Genomic DNA, 12069 nt, shown 5'->3' on the forward strand with positions numbered 1-12069 from the left:
TCTAAGAGTGTAAGGTCAAACACCTAAATAGGATTATTGCTTTGCAAATCTATTTTTACACAGTTCCCTTTATGGTGTGGATGGTATTTTAAGCTTTCAGACTTTCTTTTTTTTAAATTTATTTTACTTGCCAGTATCTGAACATCTAATCTTCCTTTTACAAAGCAAATGTATGACAGTGGTCACTTGGATATTGGAAAACATTTTAAGCAGTAGGAGACAAGTGTCAGTGAACTGGCATTAGATTAGTTATTTATACTTAAAATCAGCAAACCCCTCTAAAACTCCATGCCCTTCAAAATAGCTTGTTTCCTGCAGAAAGCTCGATGGTTAAATTCATCATTCTTGTGTTTTCCTTGGATGCTTTTTTGCATGTCTTTAAACACAACTAATAGCTTGGGAAACATCACAAGATGGTTTTGCAGCAACTTTGCGAGTTTCTCAGCCTCAGACCCTCCCAGCAACTTTGCAGTCTGTTTTCATTCCTTTTATTGCTGTTTGTGGCAGCCCCACATACCTGCTCTGTTAGTTCCAAACCCTTGCATTGGATTATAGATGTTTGTTAACAACACCAGTAATAGTCAAGTGCCCTCGATTTGGAAGCAATTAAAATAACATTTTATCATATGTAGTTCCTTACTCTGCCTGTTAGGATCAGGATGTCTTTGAACCATTCTAGCCTATAACTACCAACAATTTGTGCTGCTGCTGTTTGAGAACTTTGGCTTTCTTGCCAGCCTGAGAGTCCTTGGTAGAGCAATCAGTGACTGAGGCAGCTTCATCAGCTACAGATATATAAAAAGATTTAATTTGTGCCTTTTGTTTATTGCAAAACAAAAGTTAAAAAGCCTGGGGGTCTGGTGGTTTTCTTACTTTTCTTGAGGAGAAAGAATTCAACTTTCTGTCTGACTTAAAATTTACACCATTGGAGGGTATTTTCTCTTAGATTTATTGTTGCAACCTGTGCTGGAATGATATGCTCTTTTAAAGTAGTTTGTGCCTGAACTTTAAATGTTCATTAGGGTCAAACAGACATCTCCAGGTTGAAAGAAGCCTTTAAAGTACAAGAGGATGAGATTAATCAACTCTGGTTGTGGCTTGGAAGCAACTGATTTCATGAAGAAGGCTGAAAATTAACTGGAAAACTCTTCTGTCTGCAGAGCCTTAGCATGAAAGGTGTGACTCAGAAATTCAGAGTTAGAATGAACAAGAAACCCCCAGTTCATTTCATTTAAGAGAGATATCAGCACTTAATTCTCATTCTTCTTGGGAAACTATGATTTTTAAAAATTCCTCAAAATATCTACTTAATGATTTTTAAAATGTCCCATCATATTTTTTCTTAATACTGTGCACACTAAGATATAATGTTAGTGACTTGCAAAAGAGTAGTGATCCCACAGGAAAGCCCACAACAAAATTCTGGTGTTCTGATGCTAAATAGTGCTCTGTTCCTTGTACTGTGATTGGATAGAGATGCTTGCACTGTAATTGTACCAGTAACTGAGCTAACAAAAATTTGAAGTTTCATCTTAATTTCTTTTGTTTCAATTTATTACTACATTTAATGACTTGGACCAAGTGTTCATAGCTAATTCCTGGGAAGAAGCTGCAGGAACTACAACAAATGGTTTTCAGCATTTGCACTGCAGTCTTGTTGGTGTCCCAGTGTGATCTGTGAAATATTTGTCTTTAATTAAACCAGTACGACCATTCCTAGGTCTGTGCATCACAGTCTCACTCCCTCCTTCAGTTTACTGAAGTGAAATACTAATGTCTTCACTGCTGAAGGTTAAAGAATTTTTAAAATACTTCACAAGGAGCAGAAAAGGTGAGTCAGCGGTGATTCATTTAATTATCTGGTTCTCCTTAGCCTTGTGGTATTTCACATCTCACTAGCTGTTGGGTCAAATTTTTGGCAACCCATTTAGCAGTAAGTGTAATAGGCAGTTTCTTCTTTCCCTGAAGTGAAGATACAGCTGGGATCCCTGAGGATGGCAGCAGGCAGGTTTGCACTGGCCCTAAGCCATGTCTTAAATGATATCATTTAAGTCCCACAACTGCTTGTCAACTGTAGCACTGCAGTCAGAGATCAACCTCCTGTCTGCCCTGAAACAGTGTGTGATCATGAGTCTCCTGTTAGAGGGTGCACAGCTGTTTCCTTTTATTATGTGAAAAGGCATCTCTTCTCAAAGTACAGGTGGGAAATTCCATCACAGAATCAAATTCTCCAACCTGTATAACTTGGACAAAGTTTTCATGGAAGCATTGATTCATGACATAACCAGCCATTGATGGGTGCACATCAGAACCCTCAGAGCTGTAGAAAAGCCAAATTGCCTGCCAGGTTAAAAATCTGGTGGACTGAAGTGACAATCTATTTAACAACAGTTGATAGTAACTGAGGAGCAAGAAGATGATTATTGAAAAATGTTTGTAAAAATGCAAATAATATAAAAGTTAATGTAAGTACTCCATTACATAGCTTGTCAAGACAGAGAAATTACGTCTGCTTTTATAGAATCGTTTCATGTAACAAACATACAGCAGGACAAAAATTCAATGAAATGTCAGCGTAGAAAAGAGGATTGCACAATTGTTATATTTTGTATTTATGCGTTGGACAGACAGATTTCTCTGCCTGGAAATGCCTTTCATGTAATTGCTGCCTCTGTATGTGCTGTTCAGGTGACACTTCTAGCAAACAGAAAAACATCGAAAGTGTCCACAGGGAAAACCTGCTGTTAGTGGGGGGTGCAGCCCACATCACATCCTTTTATATTGTGGTGGCAGCGCTGAGTTTCATCACTGGTTTTAAAGAGCAAGAATATCATTAAAATGCATTTCTCCTTCCCTGTTAAGATACCATGAGCCAAAACTAAGGACTGCCTGAAAGAGCTCTGTTTGCTATCAGTCAGACCTGCAGTCACTGAAAATCATTAAAATAGCAGCCAATTGAATGTGAAAAGAATTCCCAAGCAAAATGACAGTTGCTTGTTTTATACAGTTCCTCAACCTGCATGGGTTCCCTGCTCAGCAGAGAGGACCCACAGAAGCTCAGCAATGCAGGAAATGATGCATACATCATTCCTGCAAGGTCAGGAAATTCACTACTGGAAGTTAAAAGCTATTTGTATTCAGTGACAAGCATAAAACGCATCCAACAGTGGTTGTAGAATTCAAATAAAATTTCAACAAGCAGACAAATATTCTAACATGATCTGCATGTTTCTACTTTGTGCTATTAAAGGTTAATTTAAATTTTTGCATTTAAGGCTAATTTTATCTTTATTTCTTTAGTCTTTTTTTTGGAAATAAGAAGTATCATTTTTGATTTATGGGAAGCTTTTACTGTCTGTATTTCTACAGAGTGATATTTCTGGTAAATCTGCGAAATTTTGTGTGAAACTTGATTTCTCTCCCACTTTTCTGGCAGCAGCCCACACTCTCCTGGCACCACAGCTTCTCTGAGTCTAACCCCATTTTCCTTATGTATCTGACATGTGGAGTGGGATAGGAGCAATACCAGTGCAGAGGCCTGAGAGGCTGTATCCCTTGCTTACATCCCTGCATGGCAGCTGTGGTTGCATATCCTATGGGATGCAGCATGGTCCTGTCAGGCTGGCCAGGTATTTCATCATCAGGTGTTCCCAGGTGGTTTGGTGAAGTGCATTAAGGTCCAAGACATTTATTCATTTATTAAATCAAGACATTTATTAAATCAAGATTTGTGATAAGTGCCCTTATTATCTTCCATTTACCTGCTCCCATTGTTAGGTAAAGCTCACTTCATTTTGGTATGGCAGAGCTGGTAGGACATGGGCACAGTCTTGGCTTTGCAGCTCCACAGGTAAAACATTGGCTTGTAGGAGGAACTAAACAGTCTATTTTCTGCTTCAGCCTTCTTGTATAGGACACCCACAAAGGGCAGCCTGTAGAACTGGCGTGTTGTTCCCCTGTGGGAACTGATTGTCTCTAAGTGATCAACAGTCTGGTCATTCCTTTCCACTCTGGGAGTATGACTATTATATGGGTACATGGAGGTTTTTAGGCATACAAATGAATTTCATACTTTTCCTTGTCTCTTCTTTCATCCTTGTAGTTATTTTGCACCCTTCTGCTTATTCTTTTATTTACAGCTGTCTCAGATATCTCCTTTAGCGCTATGGGCTTCATTTAATTACCAAGGAATGGGGTTTGGATGCTGAATATTCTTGCTCCAAGTTGTCTTCTTCCATCACTAGCTCAAATAAAAATGAATTGCTTCTACATTATAAAAATAAATGTAAATAGAAGCTCTGAACAGCACTGAGGACAGGACTACTTTTGTATGAAGGATGGTATGTGGACTTTATTTGAACTTTTTAAAGACATGTAACCAACAATGCTAGTCATCCCAAAATATTGCTTTTACATTTGGAGCTTGCACATTCAGGAGTGATAGTGTACCTGATGTAATGAATGGTCTTGGCTCTGATTTTTCCTCCTTCTAGCCTGTTCTTTTAAGCTTTGACTGGTTAGGTGTTTTTTAGTGTAATGGTTTGTCTTCACTTCTGGACTATCAACTTCATTTATCAGGCAAATTCAGCATTTTAAATTTTCTACTCAGGGAATCTGATGAAACTCTCTTTTCTCATCTGTTGACACTGGCAAGTTTCACCCAAGGTGTTGCTGTTATTCCATCTGGATTGCTGTGATCTGTCATAACATCCCATAATATGGATTTTCCACCGGTTTCCAGCATGCTGTCTGCAACTTTGTTATGTAGTTGTTTTTGATGTATTTCCCTTTACTAATCAGTCAATTTCAGGTTTTTGACTCTATATTATGATAGAAGCTATCTCCACACTGAATCTAAAAGTTTTAAAAACCTGAGCATCATTATGGACATTGACTTGATCCAAGTCAAACCTTATTGTGGATATTGATATGTGGGTTGTAAATGTGTTTATGTCTTGAAAAACCCTTTATTACAAAGAAACTTTGGCTTGTAAAAAGAAAGCTTCATTTTTACATGTTTTGTGGGTCAGTTTTACTAGAACTAATTGAGTTTGTAATAATAGTTGACTTAATTTGTATGGTAATTGTTACTTTGTATGATAATTAGGAACTCAGATAGAAAGAGGACACCAAAAGTAAACTGTCACTGAGCATCAAGTACAGATTTATGGGTTCAATTAGGCTTCTTGTAGTGCTGAACTACATTAACAAAAGTGAACCAGGATCAAGGGGAGAGGGAAACATATCTGCTAATGTGTATCTGAGTTTCTCTACTGCCAAAGTAGGTGGCTGACTAGTCCACAGGGACTGATGACAACACTGTACTGTTCTCAGGATTTTTCAGACATGGATGGATTCAAGGTCATGAAATTGCTGGAACAAAGAGTTTTTGTGGAAATTGTCCCATGAATGAGTAAAGTGACTAGTTCTGGGCATCACACAATTGTAAGGAATTAAGTGTTATTTAGATCAGTACATTACTTCAGTGGTTTTCTGTACTGATGGAATACTTTCCTTCCGGAGAGCAGTACTGACAAAGGAGATGGAAGACAGGCATCTCTGACTTGTCTCCCTTTTTTTTCTCCTCCACCTCTCTTCCCTTTTTGAAATACAAAAAACTACCCAGGTCACTTGTAATGAAGTTTGAAGCTTGCTGTGTGTTTATGGTACTATGATCAGTGAACTGTGGCCCTTTCCCCCCACAGTCTCACTTGCCTCTGGAATTGTGACCAAGGTAAATATAGATCAGAATCCTGCTTAGGGAACTAAACATTTGTATGCTTTTTGTGAATATATGCTGTAACATTAGGTGAAACCATCAGCATAACAAAACCATTGCTGTTGATTTCAGTTTGGTCAGGATTTTTCCTCTTCAGTATCTTCCTTTCTTGCCTAAACCCAGGTGTAATACCTAGTAAGCTGGTTTAATGGGAGTGGTTTTGGTATGTGGTAAATTGGTTATGGATACCCATTCACTGCATGAGGTTGAGACCTTTAGGTAGGATAAAAAAATAAGGAAAAAGTGTGGGGCTTGGAAGCTGAAGTTTTTAGTATGCATCAGCTTATCAGCTGTGGGCAGAAAAACAAAAATTCATGCCCATTTTCCAGGCTCTTCCACTGATTTGTGTGTGTGTTGTGAGAAGCTGAAATGCACTTCTCCTAGACCCAAGGAACAAGTACCAAAGTATGAAAATTTAGGATGACAACGATTAGGGAATCAATACCATTGCATGAAAAAAAATTATTGCATGATGTTATAAAGCAAGTTATAGAATTTCCCCAAGTATATGCAAATATTTTCAAAATTAATTTTGAGTAGGTAAAAATGTACCATACCCCAAACACAGTATTGTTTTTCTAATCCAAACCTGCTCATCACTCCCGAACTTGGTGGGAAATAGGACCTCTTTTAAAATATGTGTTTAAAGGAGTAGGACCAATAACTGGGAGTGTCCACACAAATTGTGTTTTCTCTCAGCTTTGGCAGTTGTATGTAACCTTGTGCTTAAGCAACATAATCTTTATGCCAAATCAATTTAGTTGGCTGCTTGCAATACCCATGGGAACCTCTCACTCAGTTCTGCAACAGCCACTGTCAGTCTTTGTGGCATGGTGCATCTCACAGTGACATGTTCATCTGGATGAAGCTGAAGAATTTTTAAGTGAGATTGCTTTTACTTTTTATAGGAAAAATGATCAAGGCAATAAGCTTTTAATTACTTCAGTTGCTTTCAAAAATATAATTTTTATATTATCTTTAGCACATCTTTCAAAGATAAGAACAGCTTTAAAATCTCATTTTCAGCCATTTTAATACCTTGCACTTTAAATCATGTTGCTTAACTCTGGAACCATCTCTTCACTGGATGTTAATAAAAAGGAACTGCAAAATGAAAAGCAGGCTGTATTATTCTGTCTCTCCTGTTTGCTTTTCCTCTGATTTTCACTCTGTTTCTCACCTTTTCTTTTCACGCAACATATGTCTACCAGGTCAATTAAAAATGAAGATTCCTTTTCTGGGCAAGTAGTTTACCATGTGCTACATTTGAGAGATATATTGGACATCTTTTCACAAGGTTTCTGTCATTATTTCTGCCAGTTACAAAAGGTACCATTATTTCCTCAGACCTTTCTTGGAGTCAGGAATACCTAGCCAGTGAGTCAGAACCTCTTCACATTTCACCTTTTAATAATTTTCCAGTTGCAATGGTTGTCTGTGTTGTTTTTTCTAAACCCCATAAATGTAAAAAAAAATATTTTAATTAAGTGAAAACAGACTGAAAAGTGACTCATCCTACTCTTAGGGATTGGTTTGCAGATGTAATTTTACTTTCTATAGCCAAAACCTGGAAACAGCTATAACTAGTCTAACATGATATTATGTTTCTGTTCAACTATATTAAATCTCAATACTTTTAAAAAAAATCAATAAGGAAGTTTCAATAGGAATGGCATTCTTTCAGTCCTCCTATCATTAAGTAAATTTGAGCACTCCCCAGATCAGTCCTGCACTCCTGCATGTCTTATTACAACATAAAAATCCTGCAGGGAATTTTTGAATAAAACAGCAGCTTTTATGCTCCAGCAAGGAAGATTCCTGATAGATTACTGTGCAGCTGTAGTAACATCATTGTTCAGGGGAAAGTGAGGTATTGCTTAACATAGTTTCCAATCTCCCTCCGTATTTCCTTGGGAACTTTTTTAAGAGACCAAAAAAAAGTTTTTTTAATATTGCATTACTTAAGAAGTACACAGGAAGTTAATTTTTGATAAGTTATAAATGCTTTGCTTCCAAAATGCCTTAGCTCACAATCTCTTTGCTTGCTATTATTTCATTAGCCTGGCTGGGAAAACAGACTTTTGAGTTCTTATGGGAAAAGGGGAGGAGGAGAAGGAGGGAGGAGCAAGGAGATTAATATCTGAGTGAGAATTACAAAGCTGGGAAATAAAAATAACTTTTGGGATGACACTGTGAAGTGAGTCATGCATTTGGTTAGGGACTCAGATGAAGGAGGACTGTATAAAGGAGACAGCAGGCTGTGAGGGATGGCTTGAAGGGAGAATTCTTGACCATCTGATGAAAAGGGGAAACCCTCAGGCATGTTTGTTGTTGAAGAAGATGGGATGTTAAAGTGGGATGATTTATTCCATGTTTCTCACCTCTCCTAACCTAGCCAGAATTGTGTTTTTTGGAATTTGCAGACCTTTGAAAGTCCTAAGCTTAGTGCTCGCATGAAGCCTGCACAGGAGAGCAGTCTTTGGAGCAGTAAGCTTTGGCTCTGTGCTGGCCCAGGTACACACACCTCCATTCTCCCTTTTCCTTAGCCCTGCTCCTGTGTGCCGCCAAGGTGGAATCTACCTCATATGTTCATTTGCATATGCCTTATTCTCCAATCCAGTGCCCTCCTTAGACAGGACATTAACTAGTGTCTTGCTATTCCAGTACTCTTTACCACACATCCCAATCTGCCATAGAATACAAGCTGAAGTCATCTGTACAGCATTAGTTACAGAAAAACCCCCACAATTTAGGAATCCCCCTTGGCAAGCCAGGGAAGTTGGGTTTCTGTGCCACAGCCTCCTTTAGCAACTGCAGTGCTCTGTAGTGCCTGACTGGCCAGAAATCAGGACTCATTTCTGTCTCTCTTTTAGCTGCCACCACTGCTGTGAGCCAGAATGCTGATGCAGCTGGAATAGAGTGGATGGAGAGTGAAAAGTGAAAGGAGGTGTATGGCAAATATGGACTGCAGGCACTTTGTGAACACACCGTCTCCTTGCCTGCATCTCACCTGTTATTAAAAAAAAATGTCTTTGGATTCAGTTTATGCACTTTCAGAAATAACAGATTAGAACAAAGTTTTGAAACTAATTTTTTTGTTCAAGCTCTGACTTTTAAAACATTATTACATGTTACAACATTGCTCACTAGAGAAAAGGCAAACATGATTTGTTATTCATTGACGTTACTAAGCTGCCCATACACTCTCACAACCCCACAGATCCTGTCAGCTGCCCAGTCCATTAAATGGATCACATCTTTCTTTCACAGAAATAATTACCTTTGTCAACAGATTTCACGGTGGCAGAAAATTTAGGTATGACTTAATGTGACCTGCGATTATATTAAATAACTACCTTATTGTTAATAAATGGTATGAAAACCCCAATACTGCACTTTCAGCATCTATTTGCTTTACAAAAATAATGCTATAGTTCACTTGTAGAGAATGTTCAAATACTGTGAGATGGGGCAGGTGGTAAATGAATGTGAACAGAAATACTGTGGCTGAATCTGTAATGTATGATGTGCAGTTGGGCAGGGCAGTAGGGCTGGGTGGACCAGCAGAAGATGGACTGATGATCCCTTGGTAGTTCCTTCAGCCTTGTGGGAGTGACGTATTGCTGGTCTAAGACCAGCCTGTGGCCAGTTCCCAGGGCTGTGCAGAGGAACCTCTTTCTCTGCTGGGCCCTGCCCTAGCCCTGACCTGCTATTAAAGCCCTAGCAGCTTTCATAGCAATTTAAAGTGATGCATTTGAAACTCTAGTGAGAGATAGAAATGACTCCTGAGGAAGGAAGACCCTGCCAAACAAGGGATCAATTGAGTCCAACCCCCAGTGTTGCAGCATGAGCCCTTCCAAGATTTCATCACTGGGTGCAGACACACGAACTGCTATCCTCGTGCCCAGATCTCATTCTGAGGAGTGGAAAAGCTCAGAGAGCAAGAGGCTGAGTCCCTCATGCACCCTCCCTCACACTGGCATGTGTTAAGCTGCCAGCCTACATCCCTTGGTGTCCCCCCGGCAGTGCAGAGATGACTGGACAAGCTGCAACTTTGTGAGCCACAGCTGCTCGCAGCTCCATATCCAACTCCCAGAGCTAAGCCTCAAGTTAACAAGAATCCAAAGCCACAAAAGTTGATTAGTCTGCTGAAATATACTATGGTTTTTGCCATTTTAAAATGTAATCTGTCATAAAAAGCCACGAAAATGAGCAGTCATTCAAGAAGAGCTGCAGCTGTAGAGGAATGTTTTGCCCTCAGCCAATGTTTGTAATGTCTATTGCGTTTAATGAGACTTGCACAGGTCCAGTGATGACCTTGGGATTTCAAAATATTTTATGCTTTTAGTTTGAACACTAGTGGCTGAAATTTGCAAGCCTACCAGAGAGCTGGTTTTCTTACAAAAATACATATCTCCAGTTAACTGTTTAAACCCTTCCCCACTTCCACAAAGGGAAGAGAGGATTGCACATATGAATGGTGCTGATTTTACCTGATTTACACAAATAGGTTCTGTAACTGGTCATTAAGTTCCTAAGTCTGTACATAATAATAATGTCAACCCATTTCACAGAGGTTCTACATTCACCAGTTTAAATGTGAAAAAGTAATACTTACATGAATCCTTTGCTGGCTCTTATTTTAAAAGAACATTTTCTTTTGAAGGGATACTGTGATAGTCTACAATGATATGAAAAGATATTCACTAGGAATGTTTTGCTAAATTGCTAAGTGACAAATTCCTGAAATGCTTCAGGCACCAATTTTGTTTCAGAGATGGAGGAAATGGGTTAATTTGCAGAATTCCAGCACCAACAGATGTAACTTGCACAACTGAGTAGGGCCTGGTGTAGATCACGAATGTCTGTTAAAGAAGCAGATGATTAAACTTTTAGTTATGTTTGTCCTCGATAATAACTCACATTCAAATAAAAATAGTACAAAACATGAAGAGCACACTTGTCTGAATGAATACTGGTCACCTGTGTGTTTAGGGAGGAATACTGTTTACAAGCCAAGCTATAGGATTAAAGCCTTCCAGTAGCCTCTGTGTGAATGTGAATGAACAAAAGACAGAACTACTTTTGGTATATCCTTCTTATTGACAGTGTAAAATGATTTTTGTGAAAGGTGGTAACTATCAGAGACTTAAGTTTCAGTATCACTTTAAGTAATTATTTCTGCAGTTTCCTTGAGTCATCTCTCGCCATCATTCGCAAAGCTGAATTTGTCTGTGGCTTTTCTGATGTTCATTGGCCTCTGTGCTCAGAAAGGATACTTTAGTGCTGACTTGAATCTGACTGTGAAAATATGACACTAAAAGCTTGAAAACAAACAATTGCAAAAGTATCTAGATGGATTGAGGGATTTACTGAAACATCCACTGTTGTAGAAACTAATGGTCCTTTGGGTATAAAGCATGTTACAATAAGCATTGAAGCAGTGTGCTATTGAAAATGATCCTGCTTCATGAAAATAAAGGAATCATTCTATGATTATTTAGTTATTCTTTTCTTTCCTATATAACTTTAGTTAGTGTCTTCTTTTTGGAGTTTAGATACTTTAGATCCTACAAAAAGTGTATGATTCGGCTGTGTTTATACAGACTCGTTCTTTGCCAAAGAAAATACTTGTCTGTGTGCCACCTAAGTAAGTACTTCCTCTAGTCTGCGTGTGTGTTAAGTTCAGCTTGGCCTTCGGATGGTCTGTTGTAACCTGTATATAATGTACTGGGCTTTTAAAAATCTTTGTTTTAGGTTTAGCAGCAAACATTTAAACAGCCACTGCAAGATTGTCATAACAACACTGTATGTGGTCTCATATCCTCAGTCTGGGGTTATGGAGAACGTAAAAGGCTCTGTCTGTCTAATTTTTTGTCCACAGAATCTATATTTCATTATTTTGCTGTTGAAGTGCAGGTTGTTTGCCTTTGCCATGGTGGAAGTCCTGTACTAGGACATGCCTTAGCAGGACAATGGGCTGAGTTTCTTCTAGTACTGATATTGGAACTGCAATGCAATGAGCCCCCAGGGATTTGCAGGTCCCTCATTCCCTCACTGGAAATGGCTTTATTCTACAGTTTGAGTGATTATTCAGGGGCCTAAAAATTCTCTTACAAGCACATAAATAGTATTCTTAAAAATCTGTGGCACTGAGGAGAGGTTAGGAGTAACTTTTCCCACTCCCCTCTCTTTCTCTCTGTTTTGGATATATTAGAGTGTTCTTACAAGATTATTCAGAAGCTCCTGTGTGTAAGCCTGAATTTAAGATTTCAAAATGGCTAAAAGAA

The sequence above is a fragment of the Pithys albifrons genome, chromosome 8 (assembly GCF_047495875.1).
Source record: "Pithys albifrons albifrons isolate INPA30051 chromosome 8, PitAlb_v1, whole genome shotgun sequence".
Lineage (NCBI taxonomy): Eukaryota > Metazoa > Chordata > Aves > Passeriformes > Thamnophilidae > Pithys > Pithys albifrons.